General features: G+C 39.9%; 1 protein-coding gene across 6 annotated transcripts in view; it reads right to left on the bottom strand.

The window, feature by feature from the left end:
• PAK5 (p21 (RAC1) activated kinase 5) overlaps window positions 1-27,201 on the bottom strand; it is a 318,922-nt gene that overhangs the window by 208,824 nt on the left and 82,897 nt on the right. Inside the window, exon 2 of one of the 6 annotated variants that reach the window (XM_045445305.1) lies at window positions 20,456-20,556. The exons of 4 other annotated variants lie outside the window; for them this stretch is intronic. The gene's annotated coding sequence lies outside the window, so the exon portion shown is untranslated. Of the gene's footprint in view, window positions 1-2,808; window positions 2,831-20,455; window positions 20,557-27,201 lie in introns of those variants that run through there. One more of the 6 variants, XM_045445307.1, reaches the window with a different exon arrangement.

Genomic DNA, 27,201 nt, shown 5'->3' on the forward strand with positions numbered 1-27,201 from the left:
AACACCATGGAGGTAGAGTCTTTATCTCTTTCCTGAAGGGTCAGAGGGCCTCAATTGTGCATGGCCCAACGAAGGTGCTCCATCAGTATTTGGCAGGTAGAGGGAGAAAGCAAAAGATAAATGAGCACCTAATTTTTACTAGTACAACTCCACTGATCTATTAATGGAGACTGCAGACGTATGTTTTCAAAGACATTAAAAATGTTAAAGCCTTCAAAATGTCAATAGATCACAATACTTCTGTAACATAAGCAGAAGCTTGCAATTCCTGGGGTTTATATCTTGAGAAATCCAAGGAACATAATCTAATTGAGAAAGTGAGCCTCAGTTGAGCCAAAAATGGAATTTGTGTATTTGGTTCCCCAGTGTACTGGGTAGAATTAATTTGGGAGGTGACTCCAAGTATAACGGACACATGCCCCCCAAATGCAGTTAACAGTAAGTCAAACACTGGTCCTTTCCCCGAGGACTGTACTGCTCAATACAGTAGCCACTGGCCCCATGTGGCTACAGAGCACTTGAAAAGTGGGTAGTGTGGGTTGAGATATGAGAAATGCCATCAATGGAAAATGCACACCAAATTTCAAAACCCTGGGGCAAAAAAGTAAAATAGCTCAATGATTTTTGTTGTCCACAGGTAGAAATAAGGTTTTGGATGTACTAGTCTAAAAGATATATTAAAGGGCACCTAGGTGGCTCAGTTGGCCAAGTATCTCTCGGTTTTGGCTCAGGTCATGGTCTCAGAGTTTCCTGAATTTGAGCCCCACGTCGGACTCTGCGCTGACAGTGTGGAGCCTGCTTGGGATTCTCTCTCTCTCCCCATCTCTCTACTCCTCCCCCACTCATGCTATCTCTGTCTCTCTCAAAGTTAAAAACAATTTTAATAAAAGATACATCTATTGGGAGGCCTGGGTGGCTCAGTCGGTTAAGCGTCCGACTTCGGCTCAGGTCGTGATCTCACGGTCCGTGAGTTCGAGCCCCGCGTCGGGCTCTGTGCTGACAGCTCAGAGCCTCGAGCCTGCTTCAGATTCTGTGTCTCCCTCTCTCTCTGCCCCTCCCCCATTCATGCTCTGTCTCTCTCTGTCTCAAAAATAAATAAACATTAAAAAAAATTTTTTTAAAAAGATACATCGATTAATTTCACCTGGGTCTTTTTATTACTCAACTGGCTCTTAAAAAATCCTAAATTACACAGGTACATGACATTAGTGGCTCGCATTAAACTTTTTTGGACAGTGATGCACTAAGGAATGTCCTGCCTCTGCACAGTGAAGACTCCTTACCGCAAACCCCTTACTTCCCAGAGGGCATCTATCAGGCTAAAGCAAGACAGTAATTTCAAATAGTTAATGACCTCAGAAGCCACCTTCAACCAATGGCAGAAAGTGAGATGAATAAATACACCCATTTTCTTGCCTTTTTGTTTAGGACAATCCCTGTTTCCTGAAATTCTCCAGCAGGATTGAGTACCAGGTTCCCCTAAGGGCAGCTTACTCGATAATATACTCTTCACTGACTTCTTTCACTTCCATCACTCCTACTCACCCAGATATTTCCTGGGATTCCTTCCAAGAAATTATACTTGTATTAGAATCCACTCTCAAGGTCTGCATCTGGTGGAACCCAAATTACAATACAGAAAAAACAAACCTTCTAGACACACTCTACACCTTTTAATCTGCCAAGCAGTTCCATTTCAACTCTTCATAAACTTAACTCATTAACACAAAAGTGTGGTGATATTCTTCTCCTGCTCATCAAACTTATTGCTCTGCCTTATCCAAGATGGGATAAAAATATGTGAATATAAAATAAAAACGTAAACATTAAATGTCACCAAATCTAATATGGAGTTGTCTTCCTTCTAGATATGTTATTGGATTCCACCAATCCACTCATTAAGATTTTATGCTCTGCCCTCTTTGATTCTGTTTGTGAAGTTCTGACTTTTTGGAAGAGATACCAAAGTTCAGAGATTCTGAGATTCAACAGAGGGTTTTGTCATACTTCAACATGGATTTGAATCTGTAGATCAGGTGCCTCATCACTTTCTCCCCTCATAAAATGACCCTATTTCAAGAACTGTGTAAACATATGAAACAAACCTTCCACATTCCAGGACTTCTAAGAGAATTCTTATCCCCAGTTCTACTGATTTCCTTCATGCTGCTCTGTTTTTAAACATTTACTTGAATACCTTTCCCCTTCTCTCCAAATACCTTGGTTACTCAGGTACTGACAAAAGTAAATGTGCACATTTGCTGTTCTTGGTGTATGAACATGATTCTCTGAGGAGGAGGAGTTTGCTTCAAAAATTATGTTGCCCCTGGAAGCTATTTCCTAGTCTTATTTGGATTTCAGGCTCTTTTATTCTCTCCTACAAGAGCAAATGTATGCTTTTAACGGCCTTCTAGAACAATGAAGAACTGTGCTCACATATGGCTTTTGCTCTTGCTGCAGCCTTGGCTGGGAAAAAGGGTGATTGCTACGTCATTTATCTGAAAATCTGCCATGTGAGGTCCTGCCCAGCCTTATGCTCTGTGGTAACTCATCATATTAACAAAAACACAGAATCCAACTTTTTTTTTTGCCACAGCCACCCTAGAATCCAACATTTTAACATTTTAAAGCTCCCCAACACAGGGGCCAGTACATTAGCATGGACAGCAGTTGGCTCAAATACAGCAATGTATTTTCTCACCTACTGAAAACCAGAGATCTGTCTCCCTCCCCACATGCCAAGCCTGTGAACCAAAAGTGATCTCCCCGCTCCCACCCATGTCCTCCAAGGGCTAGCTCAATTCCCACCTTCTTCAATCTCAGAGTGCTGGGAAGGATGTACTTTGGGCAGTGGTATGCTGAGGCCAGCTGGCATGGGACAGTGACAGCCGGTTGTCCCAGCTCCACTCCAGTGACATCACGTTGGTTAGCCTGAAATTGGCCACGGTGGGAGTATTAGCATCACAAAAATCAGCCAATGCTACAAACTACCTCCCCAACCCCAGCACAGCAGGTTGCTAACATTTACCAGCTCACTACTGAATTTGGACAAACTAGAAACAACATAGCAGTTTATCAAAAGAAAATGTGTTCTGTCCATGCAGGAGAAATCTCCACCACAGTAAGGACAAGAAATGCCTCAGTCCAGTCCAGAGGCTCACTTATCCATGAACTGTCTGCTTTGACTCTTGCCCAGAGGCCATGTCTAAGGAAAAGAAAAAGAAAGGCAGCGAAGCTTTTATCAACATAGGAACAGGTTCCAGGACTGAGTTTAGTTCAAAGCCTGCTTTCTAAAAGGGACTGAACCCTTTGTGATTCCAGACACAACAGTCCCTTGAGGAGTTACACACTAATGTAATCTTTGCTTAGCTCCTTAAGAACTTTAATGAGAAAGCAAGTATCCATTATAAGAAAAATTCCAGTGAGGAAGATAACGCTTAACATTGTGTCCTACAATGCTACAAGGAAATAAAATTTTAAAAAATCTGGTGTATGACAGTTCCTCTAGATGTTGCGAAATCTAACTTTGCCTCTATTGTTCTTTTCACTGCTAAGCATCTAATAATGCCATGTTTTAAGGAAATGACTTTGTAGCGCATTTCCATTTGTAACAATCTACTTCTTATCATATCTTATACATAAGTGTTTACTCATTTGCGTTTTGGGAAACAACTTTTACTTGCAGGGTAAAAAAATGATCAAGATTATCTTCAGAGAAGTGTAAAGCTGTATGTCTGATTGTCATCTCACACCTAATGGAAATCTAAGGTTGTTAGACTTCATGGAATTATCCAGGAGAGCTTGTGGAAACACACATTCCTGGGGCACCTGGGTGGCTCAGTCGGTTGAGTAGCTGACTTCGGCTCAGGTCATGATCTCACAGTTTGTGAGTTCAAGCCCCACATTGGGCTTTCCTGCCTCTCTTTCTCTGCCCCTCCCCCACTCGTGCTTGTGCGCGCGTGCTCTCTCTCTCTCTCTCTCTCAAAACAAGCATTAAATAATAATAATAATAATAAATAAATTTAAGAAAAACACATTCCTGAGCTCCACTCCCAAGGATTCTGAGTCAGTAGGTGGGGCCCAGAGCTAGCATCTCAAACAAGCCCCCAGGTGACGACGATGCCACCAGCACATGGACCTCCATTTGAGTACCTGTTCTGCACAAAGCTGCACCTTGAGTGTAGACCATACCCAGTGAACAATGTCCAGAAGGGAGGTACCTCCAGTCCCATGCAGGTGTCTTTTGTGAAGCCCACAAGGAGTGCTGTTACCACGTTTACTCAAACACACCTGGGAATGACTCCCTGGAGGCAGGAAGACAATGTTGCCTGGTGACAGAATGTTGGATCCTGGAGAAGAGGATCTTATAAAACATCAAGAGACTATTTCAAGCTTTGCACCTAAGGTTACATTCAGGTCACAATGTATACCAACCATATCATCCTCTTTTTTTTTTTTTTTTAATTTTTTTTTTCAACGTTTATTTATTTTTGGGACAGAGAGAGACAGAGCATGAACGGGGGAGGGGCAGAGAGAGAGGGAGACACACAATCGGAAACAGGCTCCAGGCTCTGAGCCATCAGCCCAGAGCCTGACGCGGGGCTCGAACTCACGGACCGCGAGATGGTGACCTGGCTGAAGTCGGACGCTTAACCGACTGCGCCACCCAGGCGCCCCTCTTTTTTTTTTTTAATACGAAATTTATCGTCAAATTGGTTTCCATACAACACCCAGTGCTCATCCCAACAGGTGCCCTCAATGCCCATCACCCACCCCCCCCTCCCTCCCACCCCCCATCAACCCTCAGTTTGTTCTCAGTTTTTAAGAATCTCTTATGGTTTGGCTCCCTCCCTAACTTTTTTTTTCTTTCCCCTCCCCCATATTTATAGCAGCACTTTCAACAATAGCCAAATTATGGAAACAACCACATCATTCTCTATTCAATATCCACCTATGAGCCATTTAGTCAATAAAACTTTTAGCTAAGTGCACAACTTCACATCGGGATAAACTGCTACTCTACTGAGAAGTATGCCCCTACCTCATTTTATCCAGGGCTTGTAGTGAAAGGTATTTAAATATGTGTAATTAAATCAAACAGTGTGGATGTCCTTGCTGTGTGGCTTTATGAAAAGCTGTGGCAGCCACAGCATTCCAGCCCTGTGAGGCCTATTTACCACAAATAATATTAAAAAAAAAAATGTGTTTCAAAAAGTAGAAACAAAAAAAGAAAAGAAAAGTAAAGTAAAGAAAAAAGTAAAGAATAAGAAAAAAGAGAAGTGGGTGGCTCAGTCTGTTGAGTGTCTGACTTCAGCTCAGGTCATGATCTCGCCACTCACGAGTCTGGGCCCTGCGCTGGGCTCTGTGCAGACAGCTCAGAGCCTGGAGCCTGCTTCAGATTCTGTGTCTCCCTCTCTCTCTGTTCTTCCCCCACTTGTGCGCTTTCTCGTGCGCACTCTCTCTCTCTCTCTCTCTCTCAAAATAAACATTAAAAAAAATTTTTTTAAAGAAAAAAGAGAAGATTAAAAAGCTCATTCCAGACTTTTAGGGCAATGACAAAATAATGAAAACATCTTAAAACTTCATCATTTATTTCTCCATGCTATTCACAAGAAGTGCCAGTATTGAGGGTTTAATGATCACTTTGATCAACAATCATCCTGGGAACAACCCAAAAAATGACTGTTGTTTTCAATTCTGAGCAAAACTATCCCACACAAATCTGCTGTTCTCACTTTTGGATTTGGACTCCTAAAAGACATGATGAGTATCAATGTTGCTTCCAGGAATCCATCAGCCTATTTCTCACAGAATGCTCCCAGAAGTTCCCAGCACAGAATTTCAAGTTTTTGATGGTTTAGAGAAAATGCATATTTATCTGAGTTCAGCTTCTTTTTGAAGTTCATCATCTGTATCAATTCAACCAACATTGATACTCTTTCCACAAAATAACAGGGCTTGTTGCAGAAGCACAGCTTATTCATTTAGCACCAGAGATTATGCTGAATCGCTTTCCTTACAACATAAGCATATCAAGTATCACCAGTGTTATTCAAGAGTTAGACAAAGATTTTTCCCCCCAGTTTTGGGTAATACCATAGGCTGATCTAAACTGACAGAAATGATAAAGGGGGAAGTTATGTCTAGTTTTACTCTTCCTGAAGTCATTGTTTCTCATAGAAAATTAATCCTGTCCAGTCATGATGCTGTATCAATCCAAACACACATAAGATTTTCTCTGGATGGGATCTTTCCCTTGTTCCACGTGTCTTCGGGGTAGAGCGCTGATTGCTAAGAATCCTTCCTCTTAAAGCTCAATTCTCACCAGATAACTAGACAAATACAGATTAAACACAGTGGAGTTGATCCCAGTAAGACGTTGCCCAAAATATTACAGAATGGATTGAGTTGTAAAACTGCAGAATAAATGGAATCAACTGCATTTTCTCAATTTTTTTATTCTGAAAAATTTCAAAACTGTAGAAAAGTTGCAAGAATACAACATTTATGCATATGTAGCCTTCACCTACATTAGCCAAAGGCTAACATTTTGCCACATTTGCTTTTTCTCCCTGTCTCTATCTCCCTAGCTCTATGTATATCTGTATGCTGTGTACATAATTAAACATACTTACATATACTGATATATACATATACTTTCCAGGGAATTATTTGAAAGCTATTTGCATATATGACACTTTACTCATGAGTATTAAGAACATTTCTCCTAAGGCCAAAGTCATATTCCCACGTAACCACAATATATTGATCGTATTTGGGAAATTTAACATTGATACACTATTACTATCTAATGTTTAGTCTATAATCTAAATCTCCACATTTTCCCAATAATGTCCTTTATAGCTTCACTTTTCCAGAATCCAATCCAGAACCACACACTGCATTTGATCACAAAGGTTCTTGAGATGCCTTTAATCTATACCAATGTGTTGGCTTTTGTGTCATTGACATTTTAGAAGAGTATAACTGAATTTTTTTCAAAAATCATCCTCAATTTGGCTTGTCCAATATATTTCCTCATGATTACCTTAAGTTTTGGAATAAACACTGCATAGATGACATTACATCCTTTCTCAATGCATCTTATGGGGTACATGGTTTCAATATGTCCCATTATTGACAGTATTAAATTCGATCAGTTGGAAAGAGCAATGTCTGCCAAATATGTGCAGTTTAATGGTATCTTTCCCTGTTGTAGGCAATAAATCATCTGTGGATGTACTTTTTTTTTAATGTTTATTTTTTTAAGGAGAGACAGGGTGTGAGCGGGGGAGGGGCAGAGAAAGAGGGAGACACAGAATCTGAAGCAGGCTCCGTGTTCTGAGCTTTCAGCACAGAGCCCAACATAGGGCTCGAACTCACGAGCTGTGAGATCATGACCTGAGCCAAAGTCAGACACTTAACTGACGGAGCCACCCAGATGCCCCTGTGGATGATAGTTTTAAGACTATGTGACTATTTCTCTTGCCCAACAACCTTTAACCCAGTGGTTTTAGCATCCACTAATGACTTGCCTACATTAATTACTATGGTGTTTGCAAAGTATTATGCTTCAAGCATTATACATACAAGAGATAGAGTCCAACATAAAAGCCCATCACTCATATATCAAAAATATTCGTTACAACTGATGCTATTATTGTTTAATAAAGAGTTTCTCTGCTTTTCTATTTGTTGAGACAATGCATTACTAGGGGATAATTCTTTGAGTACAGCTGTCAGTTATTTTCTAAAATAATTCAGATAAAAGCAAGAATGGGAATAAACAGAAATGAATTAAAAGAAGACTTAAACAAAACCAAAACACATGGCCCTGAGTGGATGGTCTCTATGTGGCAGAGACACTTACAGTGCGTCAAATATCCCAAGTGACCTCCCACATTTGCCAACTGCCTTTGCAGTGTGGAGGGACCAGGTAACCAGTTCTAGCCAATGACCTCTGAGTGGAAGTGACAAGTCATTTCTGAGCTGAAGCTCCTACACATCCATGCATAACCTTGACGTCTCTCCTTTGCTCTAATGGCCATGGAGCCTGAGTGTTTAAATGAAGAGTCCTAACACAGGACCCACCAAGGCTGCTGAATCAACACATTGAGAACAGCAGCCCTGGAGGGTTGCTTCATCTATTGAGGACAGGTGAGTGAAAAATGACTTGTGTATTGAGCTGCTGTAACTTGGGGATATAATCACAGCATAAATCTAGTATATTCTAACAGTCTCTAAAAACCAGTTTTCATCAATAGTCAGAATTTTACAAGAACAATCTTTGGAACAGAATGGTGTTCTATTAATTTATCCTTGATAAAGAACAACCTTCTCTACCCTTCCCCTGCCTTTATTTATTTATTTTTTTTTTTTCTGGCAGAACCAAACTTCAACTTTAAATGGTAAAAATGAGAGTTAATGGTATGCTGGATCCAGCCTGTACTAGGTTAGGAGAGCTGCTTTGCAAGCCAGTTGATGTAACATAGGTACCTAGAAATTGGCCACAGTGGAAGTATTTACACCAAGGAAACTGGAAAATACTACAGATCAGCCCCACTTGCCAAATCTTCATGCAGAGAGCTGGTTGTTCAATGTTTACTGGCCTATCACTGACTACTTTCTTTCCCAGGGACTGCTGCAAATAGGAGATAGGCATATGACTCAATATTGACCAATAAAGCTTGAGAGGAAATAGGATATAGAACATCAAGAAAGAATTCTCTACTAAAAATGGAACAGTTATACAGTATACCCAAAAGAAATGCAGGCATACGATCACTAAAAGATATGTACTGGAATGTTCACTGCAGCACTACTCACAACAAAACTGCTTACTATTCAAATGCTCATCAACAGAATGGACAATAGAGCACTATCAAGCAATGAAAGCAATTTACAACCATACACAAAAAATGCCTGTGAACCTCACAAACATAATGAGTGAAAAAAAGCCAACACAAGATAGTACTTAGTATGTGGTTCTATTTAGGTTAAACTTCAAAACAGGCAAATTAATCTGTGGTGTTAGAAATTTAAAATTACACAACTAGTTACACTTGGAGAAGGCAGTTATGGAAAAGGGGGCTCTGACAGACTTCTTGGGTGCTAATTATACATTGTTTCTTGATCTGAGTGCTAGATACCAGATGTGTTTAGTTTGTGAAAATACATCAAGCTGTATAGTTAGGATATGTACACTTCTCTGTGTGTATAATACACTTCAATAAAATATTGTTTTGAGAGAGAAAGGTGAGAAAGAGAAGCTACAAGAGAAAAAAGAGATGAGCAGACTTTATTTCTCCTTCTTATATTAAGATATGGCTGTGTGAGACCTGGACGCCTGGAACTATGACCGCCATCTTAACCAACACCCTGTGGGTAGCAGAGCTGGATCTCTGATGACAAGGTTGAATCACTGCACCAATCTTAGAAGTCCCTCTGGCTCTTTTGTTTTGGAAATAATAAATATCATTTTTGTTTGGCCTCGGGTAGTTGTGTCATCAAAATTACTCAGTCCGATTTTGGATGAAGGCAGCCTTTGGTATTCGATAAGGAAAAAAAATTGAATATCAAGATTGCAAAGCAGAATGATTAACCTATTTAAGTGAATAATTTTCAACACTGCATCAAATAAACAACAAGGCTGTCTTAGTCTATTAGGGATGCTATAAATACCACAGACTGGGTGGTATACAAACAAGTTTACTGCTCACAGATCTGACAGATGGGAAGCCTAAGATCAAGTCACCAGCATGGTCATGTTTTGGTGAGGGTCCTGTTCCTGGTTCACCTTCTCGCTGTACCGTCATATGGTGGGAGGGACTAGAGCTCTCTCTGAAGCCCCTTTTATAAAGGCACTAATCTCATTCATGAGGGTGCCACCTTCATGATTTAAGCACCTCACAAAAGCCTGTCTCCTAATACCCTCACTGTTGGGAATCATGACTTCAACATATGACATTTGGGGGACAGAAAGATTCAGATCATAGCAAAGGTTTTCCTAATCATTCTCTTTATTAAATTGGGTCCCCTAAGTTATTGGTCTACTCAAATGTCACCCCCTCAATGGAATTTGTAAATCTCTATTTATTCTGTAATAACAGAACTTCTACACCCAAGGCCCCTTCCCGCTGCCCTTTTATTTTCTTCAGCACACCTATGTCTCCAAAATTTTGTCTATATGTTTCTCTTCTGGAACATAAGCTCCACATAAAAATAAACCTAAGAATAGGGGCACCTGTGTGGCTCAGTTGGTTAAGCTTCCAACTCTTAATTTTGGCTCAGGTCATGATCTCCCAGTTTGGGAGTTCAAGCCCTGCATTGGGACTTTGGGCTGACAGCATGGAGCCTGCTTGGGATTATGTCTCCCTCTCTCTCTGCCCCTCCCCTGCTTGCTTTCTCTCTCTCGCTCTCTCAAAATAAAATTAAAAAAAAAAAAACTTAAAAAACCCTAAAAATAGAGAGACCTTTTCTATCATGTTTGACATGCCCTCTCTGGTATCTGAAACTGGGTCTGGCAGAATGTGGACAATCAGTAAGTGCTTTAAAAAAAAAAAAAAAAAAAGACTAAAGAAGAAACACATTTCCAGGCAACATTTACACTTTCCACTGGGTATCTATTGCCTAGTTTTAGATGTCTCAGTTGGGTAGTCCTTCAGTCCCTCTGCTCCTTCCTCTTATTTCTTCCTGCTACACATGGATACCAAGCAGGTCTTGTGGCGCTGGGGGTCTGGCCTGTCTTACTTATACTTGGGATTCAAGGGGACAGCCTGTCACCTAGTTTTGTTCTAATCATTGTCCGTGGATTTCCAGCTTTGCTATCTAATTGCCCCATGTTTGTAAGAGGATTGTAAAAGATAATCAATTATGCCTTCCAGACTGACACCTTCCCTGAATTCCCTCTAACTGCAATGTTTAAACATTTTCAAAATAAGCCAACGACCACAGAGCTATAACTTATTAGGCCTGAACGTCTAACTAATCAGACGCACAGCACAGCAAATGTGGCATAATTACCATTTGTTAGATGAATGCAAAGATAGGCAGACAGGGCGTGACTTGAACCATGGCATCACTACAGGGACACTGAAACAGACCCATTTCCAAGTGTGTGGATGTAAGATTTCCAATCTTACCTGCAAAGTTTGCCCATGGAATAAAGCATGCCATCAAAATACAAGGCAGAGAGTATACTAATTCCTCTGTATCCTGGCCAGTCTGCATCAATATACGGTGTCCCTGTGACATGCTCTACCCCCTCAGCTATCAGACTAAAAATACTTCTTTGCTACAACCGCTACAGGGTGAAGACTTTGACATAATTTATCAGATTGGGCTATAGCTCTTCCCCTTTTCCTAACTTTCAATGACGCTCTGAACTCTTCACCTCAAAATTGAATCTGACATTGCAAACCAAAGAGATTTAAGAGAACAAATGGTCTCCAAGCTTTCCTTCAAGCCCAGTTAGACAGACTTAATGTGCCTTTAGCTCAGCTGCGGGCTAGAGAGAGCACATTGAAGGTACGGAGTAAACTGAAATGCTTCAACAAAGGTGATGGAATTGAATGGTTTCACTTTTCTCTAAATATATGCCTACTCTTCATCTTCTTTTCATCTGTTCGAAACCACAAACCAGCCATTCCCCCATGTGAGTTGGCCTCTGGTATTAAGATGCATTATTTCTAGAGGGATAAGCTCTTTAAAAACTGAAACTGGTCCAAAGTCGTCAGCAGTAGCTGGTGGAATACAGAACTAGGAGACCATGCAATGATGTGACTGCAGAACTGTGTGAATGGTTCTACTGAGGAATTTTGTTCTAAAGAGGAATAGAAAAACAGGGATGATAGCTGGAAATTCTAGAGAATGTTTTATTTTTTTTTTTTTCAACGTTTATTTTTGGGACAGAGAGAGACAGAGCATGAACGGGGGAGGGGCAGAGAGAGAGGGAGACACAGAATCGGAAACAGGCTCCAGGCTCTGAGCCATCAGCCCAGAGCCTGACGCGGGGCTCGAACTCACGGACCGCGAGATCGTGACCTGGCTGAAGTCGGACGCTTAACCAACTGCGCCACCCAGGCGCCCCTCTAGAGAATGTTTTAAAAGGAAAAAAATAGGCATAAATGTGGGTGATGCAGAAAGGTAAAACCGATGGTTCAGGAGAGAGGAAGAGTTGAGAGTGCAAGCAAGAAAGGATGGCACTCTGCTTCCTAAGTGGAAGGTTTGACCCTATGGCCCTGGCAGGAGAACTAAACAGTTCATTCAGAGAAAAGGTAACAAGGCAGAGACCATAGGTGCAGAATCAAAATTGGTAGTGTGATGGTGGTGGCGAGGGGGCATTCTATTCTGATGGTTTCTCTTTTCTTCATGAAACAAGAAGAATATCAGGTACAAGTAGAAATGAGACAGAAGAGAAGGTATGGAACAGGTACCTAAGACAAGAGACCAAATGGATTCAGGAAATATCATCAGATGCCCAGCAGCTCAAAGGGCTCCTGGGTGGTTTGTGGTCATGAATGGAAAGTGAAACCAGCCAACACAGTGGTAGGGTTTTCTCCAGCTGTGTTTAGCAGGGCAAGTGCAGGCAGCAAGTGAGTCAAGAGTTGAATGTAATCAGGGCTAGAATGTGGCCAAGTGCAGAGAAAAGGAGAAAGGGGAAATGTATACCACGTGTAGGCAAGAAAGGAGCTATAATAATGGAGATGAGACTAGAATCTGAGCTGGAACAGGGGGAAAGAACATGAAGGGGGTGAGGAATGGTGTAAAGGTGGTAGGATCAATGGATGCCAAGTCACCAGAGTCTCCTATTGCTTAAGGCTGTCATGGGAACAGACAGCTCAGACTAGAGCAGTCTTGAGGGCAAGAAAAAAGTGTCCAGTAAGGAAGACATTAGAAAAGGAGAAGAGAGAACTCCTAGGAGTAAACAGATACTGGAAAGACCATTTTCCTAAGATATATATATATATATATATATATATATATATATATATATACACACACACACACACACATACATACATACATACATACATACATACATACATACATATGAAAAAGATTCCTGAAGCAGGATTTCTTGTGGCAGCCACAGCAGTGACCCACATCCTGGAGCCTTCCTGCCTCTCTTAAGATTCATAAAACCAAAGACTACTATTGTTGGAAAGCTCCTTAGAATTTTTCTAGCCAAACCCGTTTTACATGTGAGTAAGTAAGATCCAAACAGGTGGGAGGGAGACAATAAGCCACAGCCACATAAAAGCCTCATCATAGTAACACAGACATCTTGACTCAGTTTTTATTTTTTATTGTTTTTCATGGTTATTTTTGAGACAGAGAGACAGAGACAGAGAGAGCGTGCAAGCACGAACAGGAGGGGGAAGAGAGAGAGAGAGGGAGAGAGAGAATCCTAAGCAGGCCCTGTACTGTCAGTACAGAACCCAATGCAGGGCTCAAACTCACTAACCATGAGATCATGACCTGAGTAGAAATCAGGAGTCAGATGTTTAACTGACTGAGCCAGCCAGGCGCCCCTTAACTCAGTTTTTACATTGAAAATTACTGCCTTTATGACAGCAGACCCATATGAAACTTATTTTATAGGTCAAAAGTGGTCAGATATTGCTACTTTCATAGCATTCAAACTAACATAGTTCAGAGCTCTTTCCACTATGGCAGTGTCAAGCATGAGCACACAACAATGATTTTTTTTTTAAATAAATGATTGCATTTCTAACTAACTCTCCAAATTTTGTGAAGAAAATATTAGCAGGAAGCTAGGTGGAGGTAACACTAAAGAATCTCCCCAAAACTGAAATTAAATATAACCTTGGTACAGAGAGGACAAAGAATCCAAAAGTCACGGAGAAGAGAAACCATCTGGAGCTGTGACTAAGAGATTACTGGTGACTCTAAGAACTAATTTAAGGTGACCTGGGGAAGGTATAATTGGATTATGATTATAACCCTCACGCTTATTTCTGAGCAATTGCACGGTTAGGAGGAGGAGAGTGGTTAGCCACGTGTCTACAGTAAAAGGACAAAAACAGAATCAGATTCAAGACTGAGTGTTTTACAGGAGTGCCCAAGGCTGTCTCCATGAAGGAACAACCTTGCTCAGGGATGGATGCCATTGGTCTACAGAGCTTAAGGACACCAGCCAAGAAGCTCACGTCACCAGCCCTGAAAGCCCCAATCTCTGTGAAGATAACCTGACTTCGCACCAGGATATAACCACAAAGAGAGGCTGTCATTGTCAGAACACACATTTGGAATTCCTGGTGGTCAGGAGTCTCATTGAATATTAATAAAGCAGCACTATTATTTTTCATACATTAGTCTCTGTACTAAATGTGGTTAACATGCATTGGTGTTTGAGAAGTAAGAAAGCAGATGCTGTCAGTGCCCATGCATATCCCCTGGGCCCACACTGGGGGCACCAGCAGAGACTTTCCTCACTTAGCAAGTTACTCCTGCTTCCCTTGGCTGGAGGTTCAAGGAGGTGGTGCTCAGCCTGTGTGTATGGCCAGCTGGAAGTGCCAGGGAGTTGACTCCGAGAGCAATCTTCAAACAAGCAAGTGTTGATAAATATCCCAACTTCCTCACCCCTCAGTGGAGAAAACTCCAGTACACCTTACACAGTCTCCTCAAAGGTCTGCAGGGAAAACTCAAACTAAGATACAGAAGTCAACATGCTGAGAAATTAGATTCATTACCCTTCAAAATTAAAAGGGGCTATGATGAATTCAACAAGGTATGGAAGGCCACTCATGAGGATCTGTCTAGAAGATGAGCTGGCTTTACCCAAAGAACTACAACATGCAACAGTAGAAAGAGACATGGCTTGTCCTTTTTTTCTCTTTCAATTCTACATGATAAGCATTTGACAGTGAGTGCATGTTATGTTAGTAAATTATATGTTACTTCCCCCCCACCTTTGTTGGCTGTAGGTCACACTTCTCTTAACTGGTCTTATAAGTGAAAAAGAAAACCCCAAACCCTGAAGATTACATGTTGAGTTAATATGGCTATGGACTATGTAAAATGGAACAGAGAACAAAAAGAAAGAAAATAAAAGCACGTGGCAAGCAAAGGCAGAAGGTGGGAAAGAGCCAAGTTAGTAGGCACCAGAAGTGACAATAGAGACATTAATATTCTAACAGCCATCATGATAATAACAGATAGCAGAGTTGGGACCCTGAGGTACCTTTGGTTAAGTGCTTTTAATACTTTATTCTCACAATAATTTTTATCATTTTATTATCACATGACCACAACTAGGTGGTTATTGTCGGTGTCCCATTTTGCAGGTGATGAAAACACCTTGGCTTGAGGTATCCCATTTTGCAGGAGATCAAAACACCCTGTGTTTTCACAAGGTGTTTCACTTCCTGCTGGGAAGTGCCAGCAGGCTAGAGACGTGACCTGGAGGAGACCATCACCATCATCTGGTGGGAACCCTTCTGACTAGAAGAGTTTGGGAGAAGAAGGAAACAAAGACCAAAATCTCTTATGAAACTAAAGCAAAAGTTGTGACTGGAGAAAATTGGAGTATGCATATAACCTAACTAGGAGAGATTATGTATACCTAAAAGTGAAATGGCAGTCAACCTCAAATGTTAGAAGGGTTCAGCAACTGGACAGCTCCTACCCAGCTGGTGGGAGTATAAAACGGTAAAACCACTTTCAATAATGCCTTGGCTGTTTCTTAACAATTTCAACACTAACCTTATTACCCATTCCTCTGTATTTACCCAGAAGAAAAGATGTGCAAAATAGTTCATTGAGGCTTTATTCATAACAGCCAAAAAACAAAAACAACGCAACTGTTCAACAGATGAGTGGATCAACAAATTGTGGTATACCCATATGCTGGGATACTTTTTTCAAAGAAAAAAGGAAGGAACTATGGATAATATACAACAATGGACCTCAAAGGTATAGTTATAGGTGTGACAGTACATACTTTCTAGAATAGGCTATTAATGTAGTGATGACAGAAATCAGACCAAGGGTTACCTTGGGGGTTGTGGTAAATGACTGGGAAGGGGCATAAAGAATATTTTAAGGTGACAGCAATGTTCTATCCTTATTGGAGTGTGGATTGTACATATCTATACATTTGTGAAAACTCATATAACCATAAAATGTACACCTGTGCCTTTCATTAATATAAATTACACCTAGGATTCTTTCGAGAAAAAAAAAAAAAAGAACAGCATCAGCATACTCACTCATATGTTATCAAGTTTCAGGACAGCTTGGGTGAAGTCTGTTACAGTTTGGGATTCAACCAAAGTTGTTGAACAGCTCCTTTCCATGCACAGAGTCCCATGGCCTCATATGCCCTTCACTAAACAATTTTCCAAATTCACCCTGCTGTCAGTTCACATAGGAATAAATGGTGTAACTATAGATGAATCCTTTCATTTTCCTTTAGGTACAAGTATTATCACGTTCATTTCTTTTAGACAGAATATCGACTCTAAACTGCAGGTAGTCTTCCTACACTGAAAAACTGGCTGTCCATCTGACACATTTGTTAACTGTTCCCTCTATATACATATTAGAATTCTCTTGGGGGGGGGACCTAATAGCTAGGAATTATACATTCATGCTAAATCTCCCCCAATGAAATGTAAATCAATTTTTCTTCAAATACTGATCATTTAAGTAATTTATCATGAGAAGAGTTGCATTTAAAATTCTGACATCATATAGTGGAGAAATGGTTATTGTTAATAGTGTTGGGGAAAATGGCAAGACAGTGGAAAATCAGGTAAACTAAAATTTGAATGCTTACTTTGTACTGAATTCTCAAGGAAGTGCTTTGTATATGCAATCTCAGTTCATCCTCATAGTATTCCTGTGAAAATAGGTGTTAACAGAACACAGGTGACATGACAAAACTTAGGCTCATAGAAATTAATATGCTCAAAGTTCAGGGCCACTAAAAGGAGAAGGCAGAATTTCATCCCTGGTCTGAACAACTCCATACCTCCATTTTTGCTGTCTAGTAGTATATACATCCATTTACTCATTCAACCAATGTTTGTCAACATGCCTCCTTCGTTTGCTCAGGGAGAAAGCAGATGTCCATGAGGAGAACACTTGGGCAGCCCTATAGACAGGCCTATGTGGTGAGGAACGAATGGAGATTTCCTGACAACAGCCATAGAAGAAAACTGAAAAGCTGACCCCCAAACCTATCAATAGCTTCAGAAGAGACTGCAGCCCTAATCAATAATACTCTGACTATAATCTCATGAAGGAACATGAATGAGAGACCCAGTGAAGTTGCTCCTGAATTCCTGATCCATAGAAACCATAAGAGGAGAAACACTTGTTGTTTGGGGGACAGTTTGTCATACAGCAATTAAATAGACAAAAAAGATACATTCATTATAAGCCCCTAGTATAAGATGTGCCAGGAAGAAAACAAAAAGTTGAAAGAAGTAGAAAGGGGCTAGTGCTACTTTAGGTATGATGGACATGGGAGGTATCTCTGTGGGTTTAATATTTCACCTGAGACATAAAGGAGGAGTAAAAGAAAGTGTTCATTGGATTTGACAACACGAAGGTAGCTGATTTCCTTGACAAGATCAGTTACTGTAATTGGAAACAAATTACTTGAGTAAAATCAAGAGTAAATGGATAGAAATAAATAGAACTGTATGCATATGTCTTCCTAAATCTCAGGGAGAAAGGGCAAAAGAAATGGCAGAAAGCTAGGATGGAAGATGAGGGCCATTGCCAGCGGTGGGTCTTGTTGCTTTTTTGAGATAAGCACTATCAATTTATACATATAGTGTGATGAGAAAAACCTAGTGTAAAAGGAAAAATGACCAAGCTGAGGATGTGCAAAAACTGTGGAGTCAAGAAGCAAGGGTATTTCCTGCATTATAACAAGGCCTGGGAAGGCTGAGCATGAGGACAGGTCTGTGTGAAGCTCTGTGAGTATGAAGATGAAGGAATTTCTGGAGAGTGCTTTTATTAATTGGGCAAAATTCCTTTAAAATTGTGTGTTTTTAAAATATTTTTTATGTTTATTTACTTTTGAGACAGAGAGGGACAAAGTGCAAGAGGGGTAGGGGCAGAGAGAATGGGAGACACAGAATCCGTAGCAGGTTCCAGGCTCTGAGCCATCAGCACAGAGCCTGATGCAGGGCTCAATCTCAAACTGCGTGATAATGACATGAGCCAAAATTGGACACTTAACTGACTGAGCCACCCAGGTGCCCCTAAAAATGCGTATTTATTTTTAAGTCTGTAACTTTTAACTAAAATATTAATCCAAAGAACTGTAAGTAGGTTAATATTTAATTTATTGATATGGGGTTTTTTGTCTTAACATCTCTTAAGCCTCAGGAGTATTGCAAACTTACCATGATTACAAACAAGTTCTCCAATGTTATTTTTAATACTTTTAATGTTTATTTTTAATACTTTTATTTTTTTTATTACATTTGGTTCTTTAACTGACTTTTACTATACATAATGAAGCATGGATGATCTTTCTACATGGTCCCATTTACTTGATTTTTCACCCTCTCTAAACTAAATGGAAATGCTACCTAAATTCTCATATAAACAGGAGTCCATTTCTCAACTACCAATTCTTTCCACCAATATATTTGTCTATTCCTGGTTCCAGATCACATTATTTTCCTATTGTGAAATACAAAATAACACAGGAAAGGGCAATCAATTTATATGTACAGTGTAATGAACAGCATAAAGCGAACTTTCAGGTAACCATTCACACACACGTATATAAATCTACATGTGTGTATATATATATACACGTATACATATATATACACACACACATACACACACATACATATTTTGTATAATATACATATCTCTAAGCAATACAATTAAGTTTGTTCATAATTCACTTTTTAAATTATTATAGTAAATTTTGGTATCTGGCTAGGTAAACTTTCATTACTGTTCTTTTTTTCACATTTTTCATTTGTTTTGTTTTGGGAGCATTTTCTTTCGCAGATACATTCTGGAATTAGATTTTATACTTCACGAAATTACATTAGCATTTTGGTTAGTATTGCATTAAATTAATAGATTGTAATTCTTCCTTCCTTTAGAATTCTACCAATTCTAAAACTTGGCATTGGTGGGGGAAGGGATGCAAAGTCCCTCCCTTACGTATTTTCCCACCTTTGTATACTGAAATATATATATGCCCACCTTTATGTACTTTTTAAAATTATATTTACATAAACTTTAATATTTCAGGGGAAATTTATTACAGTCCCTTAAAGTCACTTTAGTATTACAACTAAACATTTAAGTAGCATTGTTAGTAGGTTATTTGCTAAAGACCTTTATTTTCAATTAGCAGCAAAGGGCAAATGTATCAATGCATCTTAACTAAAACTATGCTCTTTACTAATAGCTCAAATAACAAAGAAACTGAATTCTGAATAAAATAATACATATATTAATTTGTATTTGACATCTATTTCCAATATGTATATTCTATGATAAAATTCACATTTTAACATACTAAACTAGACTTCCAATTCTTAAGAGCACCATCTCTAAAACAATCTCTCATGGAGCTAGCTACTGTTATCATGAGGCACATTTTCTGCACAGTCTGGAGATGAGGCCAAAGGACCAAAAATGAATTTTCTAGACTCGTGGGGAAAAGGCAGCTCCTAGTGAGTTGCTATTAGTATGGGACAAAATCAGATGAAAGAGTCACATTAATAACCCTTCTCGAACTCTCTTTACCTCTTGTTCACTTTCCCAAAACACTAAATTACATCAGGAAAATTATAGATAAAAAGAGAAAGAAATAGGATATAAAAGGGTGAAATTTACAAAGTTAAGCCAATATTTACCAAAAATAAGAAAAATCACTTCATGCTTCTTCAGCTTTGATATTCAAAGCAATGTTTATTTATTCTGCTACTAACTCTATTTCCAGTTTGAATAGAAAATAATATTCTCACAACCAAAAGCAAATATTATCCAGGTCCTAGAGGATGCTGAGACATTTATACTATATACATCATCAGTCAAATACAATTAGTCCTATCCATCAATATATCTACATTTTAGTAGAACCATATTTTATTAGTGCTAATCTATATTTTAAATATTAGAAAGATTAATATCTGTATTTAGGTTAAAATATACATCTAAGCTACACATCTTAGTTATCTTCTTCTCACACCCCTTATATCATCTAGTTCACACATAACCCCTTGGAGACTGTTAGCTTAAACCATACAAGCATTGGATAGTAGCTTCCTCTGAACAAGCCTTTTTATATGACATAACCATTTTAATGTTAATCAGATAGAGATTTAACTTCCTTGGTGTTCCATCCATATATCATGTGCTTTAAAGGTTATAATCATATAGTAATTATGATTTAATCTTCTCATATATCATCACAACCCTAATGCATTGTTCCTTTACTTACCTGGCTCTTGTGATGCTGATGGTTATTTTTCTTTTATTGACAGAGGTCTCAGACTTTCTCTCTTTTTTTCAGGAAATGGACAGTGCCTATTACAGCATGCTCTGCAATTAAGAAAAACTATCTACTATCCATTTGAGTTTTCTTTTAAGTTAACCACTAACACTGACACAAATACTGCTGTATAGCATCATCAGGTGAAAAGACCTTCGCAGGGCACTAAGTCTTAATTGTCCCCATTTCTAAACAGATCCCGTCACTGATTCAATTTGGGATTTGAACAAACAACGCGGGCAGGCCTTGGAGAAAGGTACAATTGATCCTTCATGAATTTACCACGGAGAGAAAGGATAGTCTGTCTAAAATAAGGTGTAAAGAAAGGCAAAGAGAAAGTTTAGAAAGGTTTCTGTGGAGCAGGTCTAAATGTGACCACTCCCCCAGAGAAGGCTATCTGATCATGACAATGAAGTTGAGAGGATGTTGTCTTTGCTTGTTGTGGGGCTTCAAGGAGCAAGTAAGTTACAACATTTATCATACATTTGCTTAAATCAGGATATGCTACACTAAGGCATATCAAGACCAGACCTCTTTCCCAGCACAGGGACTCTAATATCCAGCAGTGCTGGACAATATCGACATTATTGAGATCACTTGCCATCAGGCTAACTCAAATTCAACATGCCCACACCTGGATTCCAGATATTTTCTCCCAAACTCATTCTATCCACAGCTGTCCTCACTGAGGTGAGGGCAAGTCCTCCCTTTTAGTTTCTTGTGCCAAGAACCTTAGCATTGTCCTCAACCCTGTCCTTCTCTCACACCAGTGTCTAGTCCCTCAGGAAGAGAGGGTGCCCGGCTCCATTTTAATAATATATCCAGGTTCCAACTACTTTTCACATCCTCCACTGTCATCACCACCTGTCCTGAGCCACCATCCTCTCTCCCCTAGATCCATGTCAGAGACTCAAGGCAGGTCTCTTAGTCTCTTCCCTTGTCCCTATATAGTCTGCTATTGGCCACCAGACAGAATACATGTTTTTTTTAACAAAGAAAATTCAAATCAAGTCAAATTTCTGCTCAGAACCCTGCATGGGCCCGTTATGTCACTAGAGCAAAAGTCAATGACCTTCAGAACCTTACGAGATCTACTTCCCCAACCTTCATTCCATCTCTGACTTCATCTCCTACTACTTCCCCCTTGCTCCAGGCACAGCTGCCTCCTATTTAGTTCCTTAGGTGTGGGGCAGTCAGGTACACTCATGCCCTTGCACTATATTCCTTCTCCCTAGAACATTCTCCTTTCAGATATCCACATATTGCTTCCCTTACCTCCTTGTAGTCTTTCTTAGATCTCCTCTTTCTCTATAATGCCCACCCTGACCATCCTACTTAACACTGCAACCTTCCTTCCCCCTCACTATCCCAACGCAACCCACTCAGTGCCTCTTACCTTGTTCTCATTTTATACCCTGATAAACACAATGTACTTTCACTGAATTTCACACAATGTACTTTCAACACAATGTACTTTCACTGAATTTCAGATGCCATCAGTTGTGAATCATACCATTATCTTGGTAGCACACACAAAACCATGGCATGCCCTTCACTGTATTTTGGGGATGTTAAAATATGAAACAATAGGTACTTTAGGATCAATGACATATGGATGGCAGGCAGTACTTTGAGAGTATCTTCCCTCACCTCTTACACAAAACGCACAGCGGCATGACAGAGGGGAGCTACTGGAGATGTCAAGTTCTGACTCCCATTCTCATTCATTCATTAAGGAAGTCTTCCCTGGGAACTTACTTTGCACCAGGCATTATAGATACAGTAAGGAAAACACAGGATCTGCTCTCAAGAGGAACTTGAGTCTAGTAGAAAGCCTGACTATAAATCGGAGATTGAATTACAGTGTGCTAACTGCTATGATGTTAGCACATCTCAGAGAAGATGTCTCAGAGGAGATCCCCAACCACGCTTCCAAAGCTAACTAGAGAGTATGCATAGTTGTTTATATTTCCCCCCCTTTTTTCTTTGCCAAACTGAAAAATGGGACAAATTAGAGTATTGACATAAAAGGCACCAATATATCAACTAAACTATCATTAGACATGTATACGTATTTATAGTTATTCCAAGTTCACATAGATGCTTTGTCCACCCCCATCCTGAAGTATGAACTCAGGTACTGTCTTTCTTCCATTTCTGCCTCTACACATTGTGTAATATTCTGAAATTCTTTCTCATCAATTCTAAGCAAGGTGCCAGAAACTCAGAACCTCTCCATATCAATATCTTGGATTCTATTATTAACTCTCAAGAAGATAGTTATTTTTACCCTCAGGAAAGGAGTCTATTTTGTTTTCTCCTATCAGGATATGCTACAGAACATTGTGTTAAGATAGAGACTAATGATATTTATTTCACAGGTTAAAAGTATTATATATGAATCTCTAAATCAAATTATAAGTTTATGAACTCTAGGACTCAATTTTTAATTGCAATACAATGTGAATACTCTAAGTCAGAAACAGAGTTAGAAATATTCTGTTGGTTGGGTCTCATTTAACATGGTGCTTTTGAAGATTCTGAAGGCCAAAAGTGCTCTCATTTCCTTAATAGATTTAATCATGCTAAGAATCTCCCATCTGTAAAATTCTTCTAACTATCCCAATTGCCCATCAACGCATGAATCAAATTATTCATAATGTAGGACTTTGGCAAGAAATGGGGTACATCAATCAACTACAATTCTACAGTGAAATCATAATTTAGGTCCCATGAAAAGGTAAAAAATAAAATTGAATAGCAGATGCTACTCTCCTCTCAATAATCTACAATGACACAACCAACCACATGAATCTTAGAAAACACAAAGAATATAGATACTAAAGATTTTTTACTGGTCTAAACTTTAATTAAAAGGACTATTCTTTTTTAAAATGTTTACTTATTTTTGAGAGAGAGTGAGCACGCAAATGGGGGAGAGTCAGAGAGAGAGTGGGAGACACAGAATCTGAAGCAGGCTCCAGTCTCTGAGCTGTCAGCACAGAGCCCAACTTGGGGCTCAAACTCAAGAACCGTGAGATCATGACCTGAGCCGAAGTTGGATGCTCAACCGACTATTACTGATAGTCCCTAAAAGGACTATTATTGATGCTATATTTCTATAATATGATACTGAATCTTGTTTAATTTTTTAATAGTTTACTTATTTTGAGAGAGAGAGAGAGACAGAGAGCGAGCCAGAGTGCACATGTGTGCATGAGCAGGGGAGGGGCAGAGAGAGAGAATCTAGTGGGGCTAGATCCCATGAACCATGAGAACATGACCTGAGCTGAAATCAAGAGTCTGATGCTTAACCAACTGAGCCACCCAGGTGCCCCAGAAGCTTAATTTTTGCTTTGGGGTCTGCCACTGCGGAGATATAGGATTGGGGATGGGAGAGTGACTTCAAAGATGAGACAGGGCTAAAAATAAATTTGGTTGGGGATGTATTTTTAAGATATCACCCAGGTGGAGACATCTAGCACAAGTTGGAAATGCAGCTTTGGTGCTCATGGAAGAGGGCAGAGTTGGGAGACACAGACTGGGTGACAGGCATTGTGGGGATCACTGAGAGCCCTAGGGCTGGACACAATTACAGAGAGAGGGGGTAGCCTGAAGACAAAGGCAGAAAAAAATCTCCATGAAGTAGGGGCGCCTGGGTGGCGCAGTCGGTTAGGCATCCGACTTCAGCCAGGTCACGATCTCGCGGACCGTGAGTTCGAGCCCCGCGTCGGGCTCTGGGCTGATGGCTCAGAGCCTGGAGCCTGTTTCCGATTCTGTGTCTCCCTCTCTCTCTGCCCCTCCCCCGTTCATGCTCTGTCTCTCTCTGTCCCAAAAATGAATAAACGTTGAAAAAAAAATTAAAAAAAAAATCTCCATGAAGTGAAGAAAACCTCAAGGGAATGATGAGGAGGAGAGTCAAGAGGAAGTAATGGAGAATCTTCAGAAGTCTGGTGGATGGAGGCTTAAAATGTCTTGTTGGGTTTGGGGGCTAGTTTCTCACTTTCAGGGAGAGCTTGGCCATTGATGGGGTTCCAAGTGGAGACCTAGAAGAAGGGAGGATGAAAAAAAGCTTCAATTGAGGCTGAAGAGAGGACAGGAGAATGCACAGGCATTTCAATATGGAGGTTTTGGAGGAAAACCACTTGAGGTTTTTCAGTTGCTTGAAGGGAAAGCCAAGGGGTGGGAAGGCTTGATGCTATTTGTGGGCTGAGAATGAGGAGGCAAGAAAACACTCTCAGTGAGCCTTGGTGGCTCAGTCAATGGAGCATGTGATTCTTGATCTTGGGAGTTTGGGGTTTGAGCCTCGCACTGGGTATAGAGATTACTTAAAAAATAAAAATACTGAAAATAAAAATAAATAAATAAAAATACTCTGAATACCCCTGGAAAATGTAAGGCTCATCTGGAGATGCAAACTCCTAGATCAGAGGTGGGGTCTGAGCTCAGGGTTTGCAGGAAGTTTGGTGTTAGTTCAAGAGCCCCAGGGTGGGCGGGTGGAAGGGAGGGAGGGAAGCAGAGGCAGTCTCTGCCAAGTGGAAGTGGACCACGAGCAAAATGCAAGGAGAAAACCACAAGACCTGGAGCCACACCACTGCTTGGCATCTCACAATCCTACTTGCCTAAATTCTCTCACTCTTTACAGACACATAAAGGGAACAAATTGGTCAAATGCTTGTTAAATTGAATAAATGCAGCTTAGTTTCAAGGGAAGAACATTCTCTTCATTTTAATATGATCCTACTTTTCCAGTAACTGCAGCACCTCTTCGTATCATATGAGATTCCCTCTTACTTACATTGTATCTTCTCAAAACACCTATATCAAGTTACAGCTTCAAATATCAAATTCCGTAAACATTCCCCCAATCTGTACCCTATGATCATGGCAAGTCCAGACATTAATCAAGTCTTCTAGGAAAGGATGTAAAAATATTCATCCATAATTATTAAACATATTGAATCCATTTTTCTCCTTAAAGTTGGCAAATGAACATACAACTATATTTGCATTATTTAAATTATCACCATGCCTTAGTATACTCACATATGACTTGTCCGAGTATAACAACAAAATGCAAACAAATAAAAAGTTTGGTGACAAATGATGGTGTGCAAAGAATTTCAATGTTCAGCTTCAAAATGGCTGTGATAAAATGTGCTAGCTCAACTGAAAAAAATCACAGCATCTGTTCTGTCAACTTTCCAAGTTTATCAAATTCTTTTCCAGTCTTTCCATTTCCCTCTGAGTATGTCTACTTGGAAAATTATCAAGTCTCCAAGTAAAGATAAAATATTCTCTCCAGTTATGGAAATGTTGAAAATGTTTCCTTCTAGAGAGAACAACTCTAAGACTAAGAGGACATGAGATTACCATCTTGGGGTGGGGTGGGGGTGGGAGTCCAAGGAGTAGGAGAGAAAAGTGTTTGAATCAGTAAAAACCTTCTGCCAGTAACTTTGAAAAAGCTGGTGGTCAACAAAACTTAGGTTAATTTGATCATGTGTTCTTGCTTGCAAGCTTATGTCCAGTATATAAAAACAAATACCTAAATAATTCTTCAAAAAAGTAGCATGTCTGTATATAAACATGTTGAAATTCCCAAAGGGCAACTTTTTGGGCAGGCTCAAGGTCTGAAAGACAGTGTCCTAAAATAGACTGACCCGCACATCTCTGACTCATGTAGCCTGCCTGTCATACTGAGCAATCAATGAGGAGAACTGGCCCAGGGGACTTCACTCTTCTTATCTGTCCAGCCTCCATTCTGAGTACACAAGCCTCTTTCCTGACACTTGTCATGGCATGGTTGAAAGACAGCTGACCTGCTTCTGGGTGCTATCACCCCATTCCAGCAGGATGAAGAAAAGAGAAGGCAAAAGACAAAAGGATTGGGGGGTATGTTTAGTGGGTCTGTCCCTTTTGAAAAGGCTTTTCTGGACGCCCTTTCAACAGCTTACAGATTGCCATGCCTAGCTGGCAAGGTTAATAAATTGAGTATTTGAGCTTTCCCAACTTTGATTTAAAAAGGTAGGCAAGGGGAATGTGGGTTGTAAATGATTTTAGGGTACCCAGCCCTCAGGGTCTTCCAGCTGGGGCACAATAAGTGTTCAGTGAACATTTACATATTGTACAATGATCCATCCCCCTGTGACACGCAGGTCACATCCATGCTAACTCCAGCCTCACCTCATTTGGTGTCTTGCTTTTGTGGTCCAGTAGAGCACACACTTTCCTCTCTGTTGAAATCCTACTCATTATTTTAAGAAAAATGGTCTTAAAATGGCAGTATAGCACACACACGGTAAAGTGCACAAAGCAAACATACATCCTGCTCAGTTTTGATAAATTGAACATACTCATGTAAGAAGAAACAGAACATTTGCCAAAACCGCAGAAGCCTATTATGTTGTACCTTTCTTAACTTATTAACTATACTCTAAGATATATCTACAAATCGATATGTGGATAAGAGGACTTGGCAAACTATTTTATGAATAATGAATGGTAAAAAATCAGAAGACCCATATTTTCAAAAGACAGAATTCATTTCGTTGTTTTTTGTTGTTGTTTAGTTTTGTTTTTTCTTTTACTATTACTGCATGAGCCATGTGACTGGCCATTGGAAAAGTGTCACAAGAGCATCCTGTTGGGATTCTACCATAGCCAAAGATAGGCCCCTGTAACCCCAGATGGATTTA

Source organism: Leopardus geoffroyi, chromosome A3, assembly GCF_018350155.1.
Source record: "Leopardus geoffroyi isolate Oge1 chromosome A3, O.geoffroyi_Oge1_pat1.0, whole genome shotgun sequence".
NCBI lineage: Eukaryota > Metazoa > Chordata > Mammalia > Carnivora > Felidae > Leopardus > Leopardus geoffroyi.